This window comes from Microtus oregoni, unplaced genomic scaffold (genome assembly GCF_018167655.1).
Source record: "Microtus oregoni isolate MIOR12 unplaced genomic scaffold, Mior012 000027F_ref0000203, whole genome shotgun sequence".
NCBI lineage: Eukaryota > Metazoa > Chordata > Mammalia > Rodentia > Cricetidae > Microtus > Microtus oregoni.
This window is the reverse complement of record NW_024543086.1, coordinates 32,855,771-32,864,559: the sequence shown is the minus strand read 5'-3', so window position 1 is coordinate 32,864,559 and position 8,789 is coordinate 32,855,771. Positions and strand designations below refer to the sequence as shown.

Below are 8,789 nucleotides of genomic sequence, written 5' to 3'. Positions count from 1 at the left end.
AAGGAGGGAGGAAGAAAGGGAGAGAGAGGAGGGAGGAAGAAAGGGAGAGAGAGAAGGAGGAAGAAAGAGGGAGAGAGAGAAGGAGGGAGGAAGAAAGGGAGAGAGAGAAGGAGGAAGAAAGAAAGGGAGAGAGAGAAGGAGGAAGAAAGAAAGGGAGAGAGAGAAGGAGGAAGAAAGAAAGGGAGAGAGAGAAGGAGGGAGGAAGAAAGGGAGAGAGAGAGAAGGAAGAGAGAGAGAAGGAGGGAGGAAGAAAGGGAGAGAAAGAGAAGGAAGAGAGAGAGAAGGAGGGAGGAAGAAAGGGAGGGGGAAAACTATGTTCTTCAACCAAATTCTTCCAGCTCTGAGGTTTTTTCCTAAACTTGAAATATATCTGTCCTAAACTTAATGAATTAAGAAAAATGAAATATCTCTGTCTTTTATCCAAGTTAGTTTGGGACACAGTCTTCAGTATGCCAGGGAACAACATCCCAGCAGACAAAAAGCTAATGTTTTTGAGAATAGTGATAGAAGAACCTTCTTGAACTAGGCAGGTCAGAGATTTGTGTGCGTGTGGCTTAAAGTCTAAACATGAAGAGGGCCAACGATACCTTAGACAAGAATACACTGCATCTGCCGGGCGGTGATGGTGCACGCCTTTAATCCCAGCACTCAGGAGGCAGAGGCAGGCGGATCTCTGTGAGTTCGAGACCAGCCTGATCTATAAGAGCTAGTTCTAGGACAGGCTCCAAAACCACAGAGAAACCCTGTCTCGAAAAACAAAAAAAAACAAACAAAAAAAACAAAAAAAAAGAATACACTGCATCACTGAAGATGGATGTTCTTCTCTTCATAAGACCTTCAGATGCTCTGAATAACCCTGGGCTATAAGGAACCCAAATAACACCCAGGCTTCATCTGACTTAAGGGAAATAAAGTGAAGATAGGCATGGTGGGACACATGTGCAATCCCAGAACTCGGGAAGTGGAGGACCAGAAGTTCAAGACCATCCTGAGCTACCTGAGACCTGTGTTAAAACAACAGCAAAAGGAATAAAGTGTCGTGTCATTTCCTGTTCTCCTAAGGTGTGAGATACGACTGATGCTCAGAACATAATCACCAGAGAAAATAAGATGGAGAGCTAAACTGTACATGGTGAACTCACCAGCTACAAACTGATGGGAAACTAAACCACTTTTACCAAGATGTACATCTGTTAACCTTGTCCCGAGAGAAAATTTCAACAAAAGAAGTTGCAAATGTCATTATTATTAAATTTGTGCTATGAATTTTTTTTTTTTTGATTTTCGAGACAGGGTTTCTCCATAGCTTTTTGGTTCCTGTCCTGGAACTAGCTCTACTACTAGACCAGGCTGGCCTCGAACTCACAGAGATCCTCCTGCCTCTTCCTCCCGAGTGCTGGGATTAAAGGAGTGCGCCACCACCGCCCGGCTTGTGCTATAAATTTTCATATTTTACTGGTGGTTTTCTTAACAACTGTCCCCACCATCTCATGCTTCCCAGAGCAAAGTGGACCAATGTTCTTTTATTATTTTTTATTTATTATTTTTTGCACCATCTCCCCTGGATTGCTTATTTAATTAATCAATTAATTAATTTATTGTTTGTTTGTTTGTTTGAGACAGGGTTTCTCTGTGTAGCTCTGGCTGCCCTGGAACTCAATCTGCCTGCCTCTGCCTCCCGAGTGCTGGAATTAAAGGTGGTTTTGCCACAGCTCAGCTAAGCCTATTTACCAAATTTTTTTTATTGATATTTATTGAGCTCTACATTTTTCTCTGCTTTCCTCCCTGCCTCTCCCCTCCCCCTTTCCACCCTCCCCCAAAGTCCCCATGCTCCCAATTTACTCAGGAGATCTTGTCTTTTTCTACTTTCTACTTCCCATGTAGATTAGATCTATGTAAGTCTCTCTTAGTGGTTCTTTTATTATTTGACCCTGTGGATCCTTTTATCTTCATTATATCTATATCATCATTATATTTACATCAAAAATTATTTTTCAGGTGAAGATTGCTGGGGCTCAGTATAAGTGAAAATGGGTAAGTTGGAAAGAGACTTAATGTAAAAGTCTGTGTTGATAAACACAAGACAAAGAGGGGACCACAAAATGATAAAAGTACAAAGAAAAAGGGACCACATACACTGATGCTCTGGGAAGCAGGAGACAGTGGGGACAATTGCTAAGCTGGGAATGACAGTGCACACTTGCAATCTGGCACAGGGGGATCATGAGTCTGAGGCAGGGGGATCAACCTGGGTTCCATCCTTACGTCAGAAAGAAGAAGGGGTCAGGGAGTACATCTCAGTCAGTAGATACAGTGTGTGCTTGTGGAGCACACACAAAGCCCTGGGTTCAATATCTCATAAATGAAATAAGCTACAAACGTGTAGCCCCAGCATTCTCAGAGTGACGGCAGGAGGAAGTAAGCTATCCTCAGTTACATATTAGTTTAAGGCTAGCCTGGGTTTGTATGAGACCCTGGAAGAGAGAAAGGGAGAGAGGGAAACAGAGAGAGAGGGAGACAGGGAGAGAGAATCATATTGTTATTATTATTATTATTTGGTCATTCAATAATTTTTCATCAGTATATAATTTCACTGTGTGTCTATTTGTGATCATCTTGATTATGGCTTAGCAAATATTCACTACACCTCCCTCTACTAAGAAAGGACTGGAGTGGAGCCCACTAAAGCTGGGCTGGGCTATATGGCTTATTTTGGCCTGTGGAATGTTCCTAGTCTTAGCAAGAGCAGTGGCCTTAAGTGGGCTGCGCTGTTTGACTTGGCTCTGGCACCTCCTCACGGAGCTGCCATGGAAAGAAAATGCCCTGGGAGACTTGATCCAAGTTGGATGAGAACATGTGGAACAGATGCGCATCTAGTCCCAGTGTGAAGTTACTCAGCCAGCCCACACAGGAGGCAGAGCTGCACAGCAGCCCCAGCTCAGACCTGCTGCACGGCAGGCAGCCTGCAGACCAGACAGAAATTCTGAGTTTGGAAACAACACAAAAAACTGAAACAAGCCGCAGCAGCAGCTCTGATGGAGGAGGCTGTGACAGGAAGCGCACAGGGTTCAAAGCATTGTTTTCCAGACTGGGCACTGAGCTCACAAGTGTTCATCATGTTCTTTACATATATATGTTGTGCGTGCTATCATTTATTAATTTTCTCACAGTCAGAAAACAAGCAAGCAAGCAAACAATATAAAGAAGATATGTAAGAGAGAGCCATCAGCGGTGTGGGGGTTGCACACTCCTTTAATCCCAGCACTTGGGAGGCAGAGGCAGGAGGATCTCTCAAGCCAATCTGGTCTACAGAACAAGTTCCAGGACATCCAGGACTATACAGAGAAACCCTGTCTCTAAATAAATAAATGAATAAAACCAAACAAACAAGTTCAGGGCAGGCTTCAAAGACCGGGGCAACCTAGAGAGTTGGGGTCAGTAGAATACAAAGATGGATAAAACAGGTGCAAGGCTGATGAGACAATGATCGGATCTTAAGTAGTAAAATATGAAATAGGAAATTTCATTTTCCTCCTTTTTTATTTTTTTGAGATAAAGGTTGTGTATAGTTCAAGCTGGCTTTGAGCTTTCTATGTAGCTGTAACCTGAAGTTCAGACTATCAGACAGCCTCCTCTGAGTGGTGGAGTCACAAGTGTGTACCACCCAGCCTGCTTTTATTCAGTCTTAGCGAACTTCCTCCCCAGCCTCTTTATTCTTTCATGGATTTCCCAAATACCCCATAATGAACATGTATCAGGGAGATGAAAGAATATCTTGTCAGATAGCCTATCACTTCTCAGTAGGCATTCTCTTTTTTCTCTGTAGACAGCAATGAATCACAATTGGCTCAAGCCTGACCTGACCTGTATAGGTCTCCTCCCCCTGAATTTCATTTAATGTAAGCCCCCTTGTGATTTGAATGAGAATGCCCTGCTTTGGTGCCTGTATTTGAATGTTTGGTTCCCAGTTGGTGCAACTGTTTGGAAAGGATTAGGAGGTGTGGCCTGGATGGAGGAGGTGTGTCTCAGGGATGGACTTTGAGGTTCCAAAAGCTAAGCCATTCCCAGTTAGCACTCTCTGCCTTGTGCCTGTGGATCTAGTTGTAAACTTCAGCTACTGCTCCAGCATTGGGCTTCCCCTGCTCCCCTGACTCCATGATGGCCACGGACTCTAAGAGTCTGAAACTGAGAACCAAATTAAATGTTTTCATCAGGAGAAGGTGGCACACGCCTTTAATCCCAAAACTTGGAAGGCAGAGGCAGGTGGATCTCTGTGAGTTCCAGAACAGGCTCCAAAGCTATACAGAGAAACCCTGTCTTAAAAAACAAAAAGAAACAAATTAAACACTTTCTTCTATAAATTTCCTTGGTCATAGTGTTTTACCACAATAATAGGAAAGTGAATGAGACATGGTCTGACCATAAAGATAAAGGATCACGTGTGCTGGGGTCAGGTGGAGGGAAGGAGGAGGCAGACTTTTAAGAAAGACATCTCTTCCTAACAAAAGTTGGACTAAAGAGACAAAAAAGGGAATTTCCTAGATACTGTCTTCCAGGTTTCAGAACATCACAATGTCTCATGATGACAAGGTCTGTGGCAGCTGCCTTGCAACCTCTGGGTGGTTATGGCTCAGGAGAGAGCTAAGAAGGCCCTGAGTGGCAAGCTGTGCCCCTGAGTCAATTCGAGGACTCTTCTGGTAGATGAGATATGATATTTCTGTGGAACTCATACACTGCCACAACTAACACAAGATTTCCCTCCCCCACCCCAGTATTAAAAGGACTGACCTGATGTGGAATTCCCTCTGTATGCTGTGATTACCATTGATTAATAAAGAAATTGCTTTGGGCCTATAGCAGGGCAGAACAGAGCTAGGCAGGGAAAACTAAACTAAATCTGGAAGAAGGTGGAGTCAGGAGCCCGGTGGAGCTGCCAGAGGGGAAAGATGCAAGTTGCCTGCTGGAACCTTGCCGGTAGGTGAAAGCCTCATGGTGAAATATAAAATAATAGAAATGGGAAGAGATAACAGTGAGTTAGAAATATGTATAAGGCCAAGCAGTACTGTAATTAATACAGTTTCTGTGTGGTTATTTTGGGGCTGAGCAGCCAGGAACGACCCAACAGTGCGGCCTGGAAGGTCTGTGTCATGTCTGCAGACTGACAGCCCACACCTTTGAACCAACCCTGGGAGGAAAAGGCTGACACTTTCCACACTGTAGAAGTTCTGAGGTAACCTTCACAGAATCGTTCCCCTGCCTCCCCCATATTTAAAAGTTCCCTTCTCTGGCCTTCATGTCAGCAAAATACCTTCCTTCCCCGTCTTAGCATTACTGAAATGGGCGATCTTCCCCCTGGCCGCAGAGCTGCAGCGTGGCAGAATTTCTGGAATTGCGCCCGCACTACTTCCCTGCTTGGGCATTTCTCCCTATTACAGTCTATTTTATACCAGCACCTCTGTGACAGGGCTCATGGTAGATGAGACCCTACGACACAGACCCTAGAACAGATGTGAACCAGCCTTAACCGTGTCAGCATCTCCCAGGGGCACCCGACTCTGAAGCGGGACTCCAGGCGGCAGCCTTACCAGCGCCATCTGCTGGCTAAACCCTACTAATAAATAACATCCTTTATCTCAAGAAACGGGCAGGTGGATCTCCTCCGTCGCCCAGGAACTTGCTTTCACTGTTCCCTTCTTTCGTGATCTGGAAACTGAAGGCAGGGCTTGGCACATGCTAAGAAAATGTTCTTCCGTTGAGCTATACTCTGTCCCACAGTGAGTTTTTCAAAAAATAAATCACAGGACATGAAACTTCAGGACTGCAGAGGTAGGGAGGGGGTGTGCCCATGTTTGTCATCAGTCCCTACTCAGGAGGCAAAGGCGGAGGGGGGGGGGGGTGTTCCCAAGTTCCAGCTTGCTTGAGTTACATAGTGAGTTCAAGACTAGCCTACATAACTCAAGTGAGATGTTATCATACAACAAAAGAGAAACAGAACCCACAAATAACAGCAAAACATCTGTCCAAGGCTTCCCACACCACACGATACATATTTTCCCTGTGATTGTCCACAATGATGGGTCCAGGATGCCAGGGCCATTCCTCCTGGCTTTCACACAAGCTCTTTCTCAGGATTTGAGCTGAACTTTAGGACATCCACCATGTGAGAATCATCAAGGTCTTCTGAGATGCCGTGTTCTGAGAATGCCAAAGCAGCATCTAGGAACTCCACAAGACCCTCCAGTCCCCTCCCCATATTTAACCCATCTCCTCTTTATGAGAACAGGTTGATGGTCAGAACTACCCACCAGCCACAGAGGGGATTCATGGTAGACATCCGGGCTTGTGACTCCGGTAAACTGCCCCGGAGGAGCAATTATAAAATGTCACAGAATGAAGCTGTTAAAGACCTGGACAAAGTCCTGTTCTGACTGACAGACACATGACTGGAAGCAGTAACCAAATATGTCCACAAGGGCGCAGTAGTGCGTCTCGCCTGCAGCTGGGGTTGGTCTTCAACTACCAAACAGTACTTCAAAGACCTTTATCGTGTTAGAGCAGGAGGCAGATAACTTGATAATTTGATGTGCTTTCAAATTACATTCTTAGGCTGGGAATGTAATTTAGTTGGTGAAGTGCTTGCCGAGTGTGGTGGTTTGAGTAGGAATGGCGGGCTAGAGAGATGGCTCAGGGATTAAAAGCACTGACTGTTCTTCCAGAGGACTCCGGTTCAATTCCAGCACCCACATGGAAGCTAACAGCTGTCTGTAACTCCAAGATCTTACACTCTCACATAGAGATACATGCAGGCAAAATACCAATGTACGTAAAATCAAATAAATAAATTAATACTAATAATAGAGAATAGGAATGGCCCCAACAGACTCATGTGTTTGAATACTTGTCCCCCAGGGAGTGGCACAATTAGGAAGCATAGCCTTGTTGGAAGAACTGGGTCACTGAAGCAAGATTAATAAAAATTCAGAGAGAGAGAGCAGTCTCTACCCCGACTCCACCATGTTGAGTCTTGTGGGGAGCGTGGGCTCCGGGGCCTTACGGGGACTCAGCCCTTCTGCGCAGCTACCCCAGGTGCAGCTTCTCCTGTGCAGCTTCACCTGTGAGCGGCGCCCGCGTGGTCCATCTGGCCAGAGACTCTGCGGCACAGATGTCTCCGTTGCCGAAGGCTGGCGCTGCGAATCGTGGTGGTCATCGGCGCCGTGGTGGACGTCCAACTCGATAAGGGTTACCACCCATCCTAAATGCCCTGGAAGTGCAGGGCAGGGAGACCAGACTGGTTCTAGAGTGGCCCAGCACTTGGGCGAGAGCACGGTCAGAATCATTGCTATGGATGGTACTGAAGGCTTGGTGAGAGGCCAGAAAGTACTGGATTCAGGTGCACCAATCAAAATTCCCGTTGGTCCTGAGACCTTGGGCCGAATCACAAACGTCAATGGAGAATCTACTGATGAGCGAGGTTCAATCAAAACCAAACAATTTGCTGCCATTCATGCAGAAGCTCCCGAGTTCATAGAGATGAGTGTTGAACAGGAAATCCTGGTGACTGGTATGAAGGTTGTGGATCTGCTGGCCCTGTATGCCAAGGGGGACAAGATCGGACTCTTCGGTGGGGCTGGCGTTGGAAAGACAGTACCGATCAGGGAGTTAATCAACATTGTCGCTAAAGCCCATGGTGGTTACTCTGTGTTTGCTGGTGTTGGTGAGAGGACCTGTGAGGGCAACGATTTATACCATGAAATGACTGAATCTGGTGTTATCAACCTAAAAGATACCACCTCCAAGGTGGCTTTGGTGTATGGTCAGATGAATGAAGCACCTGGTGCTCGTGCCCGGGTAGCTCTGACATGTCTTACTGTTGCAGAATACTTCAGAGACCAAGAAGGTCAAGATGTCTTGCTGTTTATTGACAACATCTTCGGCTTCACCCAGGATGGCTCAGAGGTGTCTGCCTTATTGGGCAGAATCCCTTCTGCTGTAGGCTACCAGCCCACCCTAGCCACCAACATGGGTACAATGCAGGAAAGAATCACCACCACCAAGAAGAGGTCTGCCACCTCTGTGCAGGCTATCTATGTGCCTGCTGATGACTTGTCTCATCCTGCCCCATTTGGATGCCACTACTGTGCTGTCTCGTGCTATTGCTGAGCTGGGCATCTACCCAGCTGTGGATCCTCTGGACTCCACCTCTCGAATTATGCATCCACATTTTGTTGGCAGTGAGCATTATGATGTTGCGCGAGGGGTGCAGAAGATCCTGCAGGACTACAAATCTCTCCAGGACTTCATTGCCATCTTGGGTATGGATGAACTTTCTGAGGAAGATAAGTTGGCTGTGTCCCGGGCAAGAAAAATACAGTGCCTCTTGTCCCAGTCATTCCAGGTTCCTGAGGTCTTCACAGGACACACAGGAGAGCTGGTGCCCTCGAAGGAGACTATTAAAGATTCCAGCAGATTTTGGCAGGTGACTTTCTATCTGGTGGGACCCATTGAGGAGGCTCTGGTCAAGGCTGATAAGCTGGCAGGAAAGCATGCATCTTGAGGGGTCCTCTCTCTGCAAACGCACTCAGTACTGTATTCTCCGTGCTGAAAGCTCAGTTTCTGTGGAGGCCACATGGAAGCCTGATTGAAGATGTGATGTCCCATCTGGAGAGTATTTAAAGTTTTCAATAAAGTGTACATCCCTGAAAAAAATTCAGAGAGAGAAATTCAGGGTTCAGCTTGAAGATCCAGAAAGTAAAAGCCAGCCACTGGCTCTTACCTCAACCTCAGACTGA

The 8,789-nt window shown here is 46.2% G+C and overlaps 1 pseudogene; it reads left to right on the top strand.

The window, feature by feature from the left end:
- The first annotated feature begins 7,014 nt into the window (after window positions 1-7,014).
- LOC121463945 lies at window positions 7,015-8,554 on the top strand (annotated as a pseudogene).
- The last annotated feature ends 235 nt before the right edge of the window (window positions 8,555-8,789 follow it).